The sequence below is a fragment of the Diabrotica virgifera genome, chromosome 2 (genome assembly GCF_917563875.1).
Source record: "Diabrotica virgifera virgifera chromosome 2, PGI_DIABVI_V3a".
NCBI lineage: Eukaryota > Metazoa > Arthropoda > Insecta > Coleoptera > Chrysomelidae > Diabrotica > Diabrotica virgifera.
In genome coordinates this window covers 135,337,805-135,351,217 of record NC_065444.1, presented here as the reverse complement: position 1 = coordinate 135,351,217, position 13,413 = coordinate 135,337,805, and the positions used below count along the sequence as shown (strand labels likewise).

The 13,413-nt window shown below is 37.6% G+C and overlaps 1 protein-coding gene across 4 annotated transcripts in view; it reads right to left on the bottom strand.

The window, feature by feature from the left end:
* LOC114337263 (7SK snRNA methylphosphate capping enzyme bin3) overlaps positions 1-13,413 on the bottom strand; it is a 170,742-nt gene that overhangs the window by 120,887 nt on the left and 36,442 nt on the right. The window contains exon 1 of one of the 4 annotated variants that reach the window (XM_050642831.1): positions 6,501-6,684. The exons of the other annotated variants lie outside the window; for them this stretch is intronic. The gene's annotated coding sequence lies outside the window, so the exon portion shown is untranslated. Of the gene's footprint in view, positions 1-6,500; positions 6,685-13,413 lie in introns of those variants that run through there. 4 annotated transcript variants of the gene reach the window in all.

The following is a 13,413-nucleotide window of genomic DNA, read 5'->3' as shown; positions in this document are numbered from 1 at the left end:
GAGAGAGTTAAAACGCGGTAAATGCAGCTATTGAAATTTAGCACATACGGTATATTCCAATTTGTTTATTTTGGTAGTAAATAAAATGATACGGCTCTCAGACATTGCAGAAGCATAAATAAGGTCACAAGGAAACCACATATAGCAAAAACTCGATTTTCAATTTTTTTGCAGATGCCGCGTTTTAATTGAGGACGGCAGAGCTGCTGTAGCTTGAATTTAGAATCGTCTTTAGGGACCAAACGAAAGACAAAAACAATTTCTTTTTCTTTGATATATATTTTACATTATGTTCTGTTGTGATTTATAACATTTTTTTCGAATCTAAAATTTTATGCAAGTTCCCTATTGATACCAAAATGACAGAGCATAGGTTAAGATGGTTTGATCATTTTCAACGTCGAAACGTTAATCACCCAATACGAAAAATTGCTGAAGTGCAGATTCCTGGAAGGAGTAGGAGAGGAAGACCAAAGAAGACCTGGGGGGAGACGATAAGGCAGGACATGTTGGTAAAGGGGATTAATATTGATATGACCCAAGATAGAATTGTGTGGAGAAATGCAATTAGGGAAGCCGACCCCGCATAGGTATAAGGTAAAGAGAATATGATGTGTCAATTAATTGTAAATGTAAAATGTCTTCTAAAATATTCAAATTCTTGATTGAATAAAATAAAACAGTGTTTTATAAGAACAAACGGTACTAATTATTATACCTTTTTTTATTTATATCCGCCCTGAACCAGAGGCCTTCACCTACGTCATCCTACTACTACATTCTACCTACCTCAGCAAGCCCGTAAACCCATTCGAGTACCTTGTTTGCATCAAATTAGTATCAGAAAGCCCCGAAATTCCAGAAGAAGGTGACGTGCATATTGGTCACACTGGGCACTAGGTTCTCCGAAGGCTGGTTCTGATGTCATATTCGTCTTTAGCAATCCCAAAAACCTCCGAGTAATATGTTGTCATCAATTCACTGCCGAAATTCCTCGAAACTGCAGAAATGGCATGCCTTAGCAGTGACCCTGGGTACCAGGGGTCGGTTGTGATGGTGTATTCGTGTTCAACGACCCCAAAAACCCCCGAGTATTTTTTTTGCTTCAATTTAGTGGTGAAAACTCTCTTAACTCCAAAAGATGGCGTGCAGTAGTAACTCTGGGCGCCAGGTGCTCCGGGGGTCGTGATGACGTATTCATATTTAGCGACCCCAAAGCACCCCAAGACACAAACTCTGGTTCTTAATACTGATTTTGACATCTAGATGCATTTTATGCACTTTAAATTGCAATTATTAATTTCCACCCATTTATCTATTGTAGACTTTTTCCTGACGTCATCCTGAACACAATGCGAAAAGTTGCAAGTCAATAAGTGCTTCATTTAAAATCGATATTTTTTGCTAAATGCTCTGGTCTAAAATGCTTATTGTATTATGAATATAATGACGCAATAGCGCTAGGCCATTTTAAAATATTAAAGCACACTGTACATAGTACATTGTCTCGGAACGGAATGCAATGGAAAATCTGAATCACCACACATTATCGCGAAATTCCGCAGATTTTATTTATATGTATATCTAGTAAGTAAATTTTTTACTAATACCCGGAAGTAGCCGAAAAAGCTTTTGAAAAATCGAAAAATTAGTGGCCGCTATTTTTCAACTGGAATATCTGGTGGGGAAGTCAACAGAAAAGGCGTAACATGTAACATCTCGTGGGTATCAAAATTGTTTACTGCATCATGGTTTTTTATTAACATTTAATATGGTTTGAAATCAACATTTCAAGCACATTGTTGTGAATTTTTTTAATTATGGCAGAGTTATTTTATTTTTAAATTAAATTAACATATTCAGTACAATTCAAAGAATATTCAAAACAAATTTCAAGGAAAATATTGAAAAATAAGCCAACGGTGGCAAAGGACCCCGCAGACGCAATCGATGATTTTTTTAAATAAGAATAGGGGTCGTGTGATAGCTCATTTGAAAGGTTATTAAATTCTCTATTCAATATTATAAACATTATTATTATTATTATTATTATTATTATACATAAGCAAGGGCAGAGGGACAAGTCCCTATTATGCCCAAAAACAAAGAAATTACATAACTAACCTATTAGTAGATACAATATAAAACAAAAAAAAAAAGATATAATTTTTGTTTACATAAAAAAAAATAAAATAGTTCAGCTATAATAAGAAACGGTCAAGTCTGTTTTTAAACGTGTTAGTAGAGGGGGCCGTGACAATGTTATCACTAAGGTTATTCCAACTCTCGAACACTCTATTTGGTAGGAAGTTCTGCCTTGATCTCGTAGAAAAGTTCTCTTTTTTAAGTTTGAACTGGTGACCTCTGAGGCGTTCATCTTGGTTTATAGTAAACATTTCGTCGAGATTTCCGAAACTGAATTTTAATATTTTAAAAGTGGTTATTAAGTCTCCACGTTGTCGACGAAGTTCGAAGGAAGTTAGATTGGCCATACTAAGTCTCTCTGCATAGGAAGGTCTTCTCAGTCCCAATGGAATTCGAGTTGCTTTTCTTTGGACGTTTTCCAACAATGTTTTGTCTCGAACCAAATCAGGATGCCACGTTGGACCAGCGTATTCAAGAATCGGTCTTACGTAAATAGTGTAAAGTTTACAGAATGACTGCATTGAAACTCTCGAAAAACACCTCCGAATAAGATATAGTCTGGAGTTCGCACGTTTACAAATAGAAGTAATGTGGTCGGACCACGTTAGACTGCTGTTTACGATAACACCAAGGTCGTTATACGAGAACACTGAATCTAATGGTCGCCCGTTAACAAAATACGGCACAAGTGGGTTATTTTTACCAATTCTAAGCACTACACATTTTTCCACGTTTAAGGGTAGTAACCATTGGGAACACCAAGTAAAGATAGAGTCCAAGTCCATTTGGAGGGTTAACTGGTTTGTCATAGGATTGGCATATATTTTTGTGTCATCAGCATAGAACGATATTTTACTGGAAACATAATAAGGAACATCGCTGGTATAAACCGTAAAAAGCAGAGGTCCGAGGACAGAACCCTGAGGCACTCCACTTTCCACTAACCTGTCCTGTGAGAAAGATTCGCCAACTCTAACTTTGTAATGTCGATCTGTCAGGAAATCATCTATCCAACGAAGTAAAGTACCGCGAACTCCGAAATGTTCTAGCTTATGTAGAAGTCTGCGCTTAGGGACACGGTCAAAGGCTTTAGAGAAGTCTAGATAAACAACGTCGACCGGCTGCGAACTGTTAAGGGATAGCGTCCAGTCGTTAACACAATGTAGGAGATTGGTTAGAGTAGAGCGGCCAGACACAAATCCATGTTGTTGTGTTGGAATGACATGTTCCTGGAGAAGGAATTTAGTCATCTCCTCGGAAATAATGGCTTCCATGACCTTACCAACTACTGACAGCAAGCTAATCGGACGATAATTGTTGGGAACGAGTTTGTTGCCTTTTTTTAAAATAGGGGTGACGGATGCTAATTTCCAACTAGGGGGTAAGGAATTCTGGATAAAAGAAGTCTGCATAATTAACGTTAAAGGTATTGCAAGCGTGTCTGCGCATCTTTTTAACATTTTTGGTGTTAAACCATCTAAACCAGGTGAAGCGACTGTGCGAAGTTTCATTAAATGTTGTTTGACATGATCCACTGTAAATTCGACTTGCTCTAAGGATGCGCCGACACGGTTACACCTAATAGGAGGTAGATTGCCATCATTCGATTCTTTAGTAAAAACCTGTGAAAATGCTAAGGAGAGAGTTTCGGAAGAATCTGTGTCAGAAGAGCATAAAGTCTGATTAGGTTTTTGTAGTAAAGGTATGGACACTTTAGATGTCAATGAGGATCTTATGTATTTGTAAACTTTTTTAATGTTACCGCTTTCAATAACACTTGTTTCAAAATTACGTCTTAAAGTTTTTAGAAATGTTTGTAAATTATTTGAAAATCTGCGGTGGTTTTGAAAATCGCTGTAAAGCCCGGTCTGTTTAAATTTCCGCCAGAGATGTCGTTTGTGATTAATTTTTTCTGTTGCCGTTTGATTAATCCACGGTTTAAGATTGTTTTTATAAGTCTTACGGATGGTAGTATTTTTAGAAATTATATTGTGGACGGTATCGAGAAATGCAGTCCACATTGATGAAGAGTCGTTTAAGTCAGCAAAAAACAAATTCCAGTTGATTTGAGAGAATTCAGCGTCGACTTCAGAAAAATCTGTTATGGTGTATGTTACAATATTATTTTTGCGGGGTAGAATTTGATTGAATTGGATGTGAGCCGTTATAACTGCATGATCTGACTTTCCTATAGGAGAGCTGATTTCGAGAGATGAAATCAGCTGTTCGTCGTTAATAAGCACCAGATCTAAAGTAGATGGTTGGTTATTAGTTCTAAATCTGGTAGGTTCTGTAATGAGCTGTATTAAGTTCGAATTTACTACAAAACTTTTAAATAAATTATGAGAGTTTTCTGTGTCAGATAACGAAGTTATTGGCCAGGTGATCTCCGGAAAATTAAAATCTCCAGTAATAATGAGATTATCGAGAGATGATAGTTCTTCAAGTTTAGTAAACATAATATTATCGTGTGCAAGTACTGTAAGAGGTGGACGGTATATACAGACTAAATTAAGGCAAAATGGATTTTTAGTAATAGACACGTGAATAGCATCTATTCCAGGAATATCTAATGGGTTAATGTTAATTTTGAAAGTTGTGGTAATAATATTAGATAAATAAATGCATACACCACCACCGACACGATTTTCTCTGTCTTTACGATAAATTGTATATCCATTGATGTTAACAGAAGAATCAGGGATTGAGGGTTTAAGCCAGGATTCAGCAATACACATAATGTGTGGCTGAAGAAGTTGCACTGTGCATACAAATTCATCAAATTTTGCAGAAAGTGAATCTAAATTCGTATATAGAAATAGCCAATCATTAAATCTATCGGTAGAAAAATTATGAACGAAATTTCGTGATTCTGGGAGTGCCATTAATGTATTTAATTGTTAAGTCATGTTCACCGTTATTTTTGCGAATTTCTAGTTCATTTCGGAGTTCTTTTAAGCGTGTTTGTTGGATGGGCGTCTTATCGTCAATTATTGAGAATTTTTCCGTGGCTTTGTTTTCCAAAAGTTTTGCTTTATTTCTCAAAATATCTTTAACGTGGTATTCCGAACTCATTACTACCTTTATCATTCGGGGAAAACGTTGGTTCGCTTTGCCGACTCTGTAGAAAGTGATTTGCTTTTCCTGACAGCCAACAGTTGCCAAGACAAGGTTAATCTTATTTGCGTCGTCATCTTTTCTGCGTTGTGCATCCCCAGAGGAAGATTCTGGAACGCCTCTGATTAAATATTAACATTATTATTTATACAGGGTGCCCAAAATTTTTTTTTAATTAAATTAATTGAGACACAAAGAAGAATGTATATAATTTATTTAATTCGAAATACATTTTACTGTTGTCCGAAACCAGAAAAAATATTTATTTGATAAATAAATATATTTTTTGCTTAAATTCAATATTAAAGCTGCCACCCACCTGCCTCTTAGCAGTTTGAACATTTAATTTAAGCGAAAGGGGTCGTGTGATAGCTCAATTGAAAGGTTATTTAATTCTCTATTCACTAGTATAAACATTAACATATTATTTATACAGGGTGCCCAAAAAATTTTTTAATTAAATTAATTGAGACAAAAAGAAAAATGTATATAATTTATTTAATTCGAAATACATTTTACTGCTGTCAGAAAACAGAAAAAGTGTTAATTTGAAAAATAAACATTGCTTTTCGCTTAAATTAAATGTTCAAACTGCTAAGAGGCAGGTGGGTGGCAGCTTTAATATTGAATTTAAGTGAAAAATAATATTTATTTATCAAATAAACATTTTTTCCTGTTTTCGGACAATAGTAAAATGTATTTCAAATTCAATAAATTATAATATACACTCTTCTTTTTGTCTCAATTAATTTAATTAAAAAAAATTGGGCATCCTATAATTATGTTAATGTTTATATAAGTGAATAGAGAATTAAATACCCTTTCAAATGAGCTATCACACGACCCCTTTCGCTTAAATTAAATGTTCAGACTGCTAAAAGGCAGGTGGGTGGCAGCTTTAATATTGAATATAAGCGAAAAAGAGTATTTATTTATCAAATAAACATTTTTTCTCGTTTCGGACAACAGTAAAATGTATTTCTAATTAACTAAATTATATACATTCTTCTTTTTGTCTCAATTTAATTCAAAACAATTTTTTGTGCACCATGTATAAATAATATTGTCAATGTTTATATTATTGAATAGAGAATTTAATAACCTTTCAAATGAGCTATCACACGACCCCTATTCTTATTCAAAAAATCATTGATTGCGCCATCACGCCCAGATGGATGACATCACTAGTATGATATATGTATATGCCAAAAAATTATAATTTAAAAATAAAAATCAACCTGATTTGTAATTTATCTCCAGAGTCACCCATTCTGGAGAAAATGAATTTATTCCAACTCAAACGTCCTCACTGTACCCATAACTTCAGAGGCTTATATCTTAAAACCATGATTGTTTGGAGCTATGCGCCCATTGAGTCTTTTGTTCTACACATCAAGGACTACCAGAACCCAAAGTTTCAGAGCATTTGACAGAGAGCCATTTCCAAGGTTTCTGCGGGGTCCTTTTTAGACACCTCAAAAAAAAATTTTGCGGTGGACATCAAAACTCGTCATTGGATCATGTGAAACATAAAATTAAAAAAAAATGTTATGAGTTTCTCGAGGTAACTATGTCGAGTTTTTTTAGTTTTAACGGTTTTTGAGTTTTTGGTATCACTCAGAAGTAAAAATAACTAAATTTTCTGGAAAAAAGGGTGAAAATCAACAGACATATTATTTTTAAACAAAAAAATAAGCATAAAACAAAAAATATATCGAGAGCGTTACCTCAAGAAATGTCTAAAGAAAATTTGTGCAAAATTTCAGGTGGATCGGTCAAGTAGTTTTTGATCGGTTTTGAGAGAAACGCATTTTAAGTTTTAACAACTTTTATTTTCAATTTCTATTTTGTATGTCAAATCGTAAACTGAAGCATCCCGGAATATGTTTTTGAATCACGGAGTAATTTACAAAACAGAAGGGGAACAGCTGTTGAACGTTACTCACGACGTTCAAGCGCGCTAGCGCGGAGCTGCTGCACAGAAAGTCGAAGGTGTAGAGATATTCAACATGCGGTATTTCCGATAATTTTGGTCCGATCAATCTGAAATTTTTAGAAAGTATTTTTGAAGTTATGTATCAACTTAATACATAAGGGGGATATATAATATCTCCCTCCTTAAGCAAAAAAGTAAATTTTTTCAATCATTTCAACATTGTGAAAAAACTACGTGTTGTTGATGAAAACATTCAACAGATGACTTTCTTGAAAATACTTGCTCCTTAAAATGCGATTTTCTAAATTAAAAAAATGTTTATAAACAAAAAAGGTATTGCAAAGGCCGAAAGTAGGCATTTGCAGTTGTTTGTACAGACTATTTACCCTCCACCTGCAACAGATTCATACCACATGTAACAAACACTTTATATGTGCAGACGATTTTTAAATCTGGAGGTGGTAAGCACTGTTGTAGGTCGAAAGTGTATGTACTTAAATAAATGTGGAACAGTTTTAGCAGTTTCTGTATCTTTTCTTTTTTCAACAAACGCTTGATCAGCTTCTATTTGGTGGGAGCTGTGGTCTGAAGAGTTGGTAATTCGAGCCATAGGTACAAATTTTTAATTGCATAATAAACGTCGCAGGTAAGTGAAGTAAGACATGCATCAAGTTTTTTTATCCGAGGTTAAGCTTTTTAAATTCCTGTGAATAAATTTTGATAGAAAGGGGATGCAGGTGAGGATTGTTTGAACAATTCGCACATTTTTTGTAAAGTTATGTGAAACAGGAATATGTAGTCGAATTACTCACGGTTTTTGCTCCGAATTTTAAAGAACCGCTTGGATTGACATGAAATTTGGCATACACATAGCTAACATGTCAAACAAAAAAGGGATGTTGTGCTGATGTATGCTTTTGCCCTGGGGGTGAGTTTTACCCCTTCTCGGGGGTGAAAAAATATATGTTCAAAATCAGTCCAAAAATGGATAATAGACCAGGGCATTTAGCACTAAAAACACCCGAATAAATAAATTTTTACATACAGCACCTAGAGACTTGCAATTTTTTGCATTATGTTCAGGATGACGTCAGGAAAAAAGTCTACTACTTAAAAATGGGTGGAAATGCATAATTGCACTGTAAAGTGCATAAAATGCATCCAAAATTGCATAAATATAAAAATAAAGTCAAAATCAGTATACTAAGGAACAAAATTTATTATTTGGGGGTTTTTGGGGTCACTGAATACGATTACGCCATCAGAACTGATCCCTGGGTCACCTGGTGGCCAAGGTCACGGCAAGAGACGTCATCTTCCGGAGTTTCGATGGTTTTCGGCATTAAATCGATGCAAACGGATTACTCAACGGTTTTAGGGGTCGCTAAAAATATGAATATGATATTAGAATTGACCTCCGGAGTACCTGGTGCCCACTGTCGCTACTAAGGCACGTCGTCTTCTGGAATTTCGAGTAATTTCGGCACTAAATTGATGTAACTGGACTACTCGGAGGGTTTTGATGTGGTTAAACACGAAGATGCCATCAGCAGAGTCCTTAGGATCACCTGGTGCCCAAGGCCACTGTAAGGGACATCTTCTGGAGTTTCGAGAGCTTTCGGTATCAAATTGATACAAACGGATTACTTACGGGTTTTTGAGGTCGCTAAACACGAATATGCCATCAAACCGACTCCCTGTGCACCTGGAGCCCAAGCTCACGGCAAAGGGCGTCTTCTTTTGGAGTTTGAGAGATTTCGCCATTAAATTGATAAAAATGGATTATTCGGGGGTTTTTGAGTCGTTAAACACAAATATACCATCAGAACAGACCTCTCGATCACCTGGTGTCCAAGGTCACTGCAAGGGACGTCATCTTCTGGAGTTTCGAGGACTTTCGGTATTAAATTGATGCAAACGGATTACTTACGTGTTTTTGGGGTTGCTAAACACGAATATGATATCAGAATTTAACTTGGGAGTATCTGGTGACCAGGATCGCTACTAGGGCACGTCATCTTCTGGAGTTTCGAGGGTTTTCGGCATAAAATGGATGCAAATGGATTACTCGGGGAGTTTTTGAGGTCGCTAAACACGAATATGCCATTAGAACAGACCCACCGAGCACCTGGTACCCAGTGTCACTGCAAGGGACGTCATCTTCTGGAGTTTCGAGAAATTTCGGCATTAGATTGATGCAAATGGATTACTGAGGGGTTCTTGAGGTCACTAAATACGAATATACCATCAGAACCGAATCCCAGAGGACCTGGTGCCCAAGGTTATTGCTAGGGGCGTCATCTTCTGGAGCCTCGAGTCTTCGGTACTAAATTGATGCAAACGGATTACTCATAGGTTTTTGAGTTTGCTGAACGCGAATACGCCATCAGATCTCACCCTCGGAGCACCTGGTGCCTAATGCAGATCATCTTCTGTAGTTCCGAGGATTTTCGGCATTCAATTGATGCAAACGGATTACTTACTAATCGGATTTTGGCGTTGTTGAACACGATTGCGTCATCAGTACAGACACCAGAGCACCTGGTGCCTATGGCAAGTTATCTTCTGTAGTTTCGATAGTTTTCGGTACTAAATTTGTGAAAACGGATTACTCTTGAGTTTTTGGGGTTGCTGAATATGAATATGCCATCAGACCCAACCCACTCAGCTACTTGTGCTTAAGGCAGGTCATCTTCTGGAGTTTCGAGTGTTTTCGGTACTAAATTGATGAAAAATGGATTACTTTTTGGTTTTGGGCTTGTTGAACTCGAATATGGCTTACATGAGGAATTCTGGAGTATCTAGTGATTACGGTAATCACTAATAATGTCAACGCATAATAAAACTCATGTAAAAAAAATTAAATAGATCAACATAGTAGAGTTCGTATTCCGTAAACCCAAAAACCCATGAGCAATTCGTTTACATCAATTTAGTACCAAAATTTTTCTAAACTCCATAAGATGATATACCTTAGACACCAGGTGCTATGGTGTTTGTTCTGACGGCGTATTTGTCTTCAGCAACCCCAAAAACCCATGAGTAATTCATTTGAATCTATTTAATGCCGAAAACCCTCGAAACTCCAGAGGATAACGTGCCTTAGGCCCAGATGCTCCGGTGTCTCTTCTGATGGCGTATTTGTGTTTAGCAACCCCAAAAATACGTGAGTAATCTGTTTGCATTAATTGTGTACCTAAAACTCTCGAAAATCCAGAAGATGACGTGCCGTAGGCACCAAGTCATCCGGTGTTTGTTATGATGAGGTATTCGTGTTCAGCATCCCCAAAAACCTATAAGTAATCTGTTTGCATCAATATAATACCGAAAAACTCGCCTAGCGGATGACGCCCCTTGCAGTGACCCTGGGCACCAGGTTCTACGATGGTCTGTTTTGATGGCATGTTAGTATTTAACGACCTCAAAAACCACCAAGTAATTTATTTTCATCACATTAATGCCGAAATTCCTTAAAACTTCAGAAGATGACGTCCCTTCTTGTAGTCACCTTGGGCACCAAATGCACAGGGGTTGTTTGTGATGGCATATTCGTATTTAGCGACCTCAAAAACCCTCCAGTAATCCATTTGCATCAATTAATTGCCGAAAGCCCTTGAAACCCCAGAAGATGACGTGCCCTAGAAGTGACCCACCAGGTATTCCCAAGTTCAATTATGACGGCATATTCGTGTTTAGCGACCCCAAAAACCCGTAAGTAATCCGTTTGCATCAATTTAATGCCAAAAGCCCTCGAAACTCCAAAAGATGACGTCCCTTGCAGTGACCTTGGGAACCAGGTGATCCGGTGGTCTGTTCTTATGGCATATTCGTATCTAACACCACAAAAACCCCAGAGTAATCCATTTTTATCAATTTAATGCCAAAATCCCTCAAAACTCCAGAAGAGGACGTCCCTTGCAGTGACCTTGGGCTCCATGTGCACAGAGGGTCGGTCCTTATGGCATATTCGTGTTTAGCGACCTCAAAAACCCTCTACTAATCCATTTGCATCAATTAAATGCGGAAAACTCTGGAAACCCCAGAAGATGACGTGCCCTAGTAGCGACCCTGGGCACCAGGTACTCCAGAGTTCAGTCCTGATATCATGTCCGTGTTTACCGGCCCCAAAAAACCAATGAGTAATCCGTTTACATCAATTTAATGCCGAAAACACTCGAAACTCCCGGTTACGTGCCTTAGTAGCGATCCTGGGCACCAGGTACCCGGAATTCAATTCTGATGGTATATTCGTCTTTAACGACCCAAGAAACCCGTAAGTAATTCGTTTGCATCAATTTAATAACGAAAGCACTCGAAACTCCAGAAGATGACGTCCCTTGTTGTGACCTTGGGCCCCAGGTAATCCGGTGGTCTATTCTGATGGCATATTCGTGTTTGGCGACCTCAAAAACCTCCCGAGTAATCCGTTTGCACCAATTTAATACCGAAAGCCCTCGAAACTCCAGAAGATGACGTCCTTTCAGTGACTTTGGGCACCAGGTGATCCACTGGTCAGTTCTTATGGCATATTCGTATTTAACCACCTCAAAAACCCCCCGAATAGTCCAGTTGCATCAATTTAGTGCCGAAATCACTCGAAACTCCAGAAGATGACGTGCCTTAGTAGGGACCCTGGGCACCAGGTACTCCGGAGGTCAATTCTGATGGCATATTAGTACTTACAGTCCATTCATTTTACATATTCCCAACTGTAAACAAACGCACATGGAAGCTAAACAGGGTCGTCCTGAAGTGTATCTTAAAAACCAACACGCTACCTACAATTTGAATTTGCAGACTGACCAGTTTGGACCTGTAAAATGAGAATCCGCCTCGTTTAGGGCAATAAATTACATTTAACAGCCTCTTGACGAATGAGACGGCGAATACTAACACGTGCGTTTGTTTATAGTTGGGAATTTGCTATGTGAATGTGGTGTAGTGGCCCCTAAAACCCGTGAGTAATCCGTTTGCATCGATTTAATGTCGAAAACCATCGAAACTCTAGAAGATGAGGTCTCTTGCACTGACCTTGGGCACCAGGTCATCCGGGTGTCCGGATCAACCGGTCAACCGGGGTGAGATGTATGTTGCTCTCTTTGAGTGAGAAAAAAAATCACTCACCTTTCTCTAAAAGCGTTTTTGATGAGAGTTCTACACATTGTTTACTCCTGCCTGGTTTCATCTTTTCAAAGTCAGTTAGTTTCAAACTCAGAATAGTTAGTGATTTTATATATATGTATTGTAGCAATAAAAGTATCAATTCGTTTATCCGAATTTATTTATACAACTTTTCAGATCGAATTTATCTTATAACTGCCCTAAAATTAACATAATCATTTCTAATATACTAAAATATGTTCTATCTGGAAAGTTCTACCCCTCTCGAAGATTAAACCCTGGTTAGCTAACCGAGGTTTAACCGGGACATAAAGTACCGGCTCTTAATCGAACAAATCTACCGTTAAATATGTGAGTTCGTTCGTAAATAACACGTTGACGGACAGAACGTCTATAGACGTCTAATTTCAATTGATGTTATGTGACACGACGTCTATAGACGACATTTTTAAAATAACGAGTTGTGACCAAAAACCGGTGTCAAAAAATGTCACATTACATATACAGATGCATATTAAATGTTACACGATGTCCTTGGTCATCCTCCACATGTTTACAAAAAATGTTAAAAAACTCATTGTTTCCATAAACTGTAAGAGCTAACAGAAATTCAGCAATTTTACTATTCTACTTTGCAAAATTTACATAGTGTCACAACACTTACACATTTGAGGCACTGTCGGCCAACATGTTAACTCTTATTACTATTACCATGTTAAGGCCGGCCATTGGTAATGTTATAAAGTAGATAGACAACCTGCGTTCTGGCACATCCCCTAAATCGCAACCCTTAAATATTAATAAATGCCAAACGGCTTAACGTAGGATGACGTGTGACGTATCGTTGGAAAGGGGATGAAAAGGGGGGTTGAACGCAGTATGTGGCGTGCGCATCGGAATATGCCAAAAGGGCATTACGTCATATCTTCTTTTCTATTGGTCCGATTTTGACGTAAGAGGGCTCGTCGGAACGGGGAGGGGGGTAACGAATAAGTTGAGACAAAAAAACAAAGATGGCGCCAGTGCCAAAAGGGCATTACGTCATATCTTCTTTTCTATTGGTCCGATTTTGACGTAAGAGGGCTCGTCGGAAC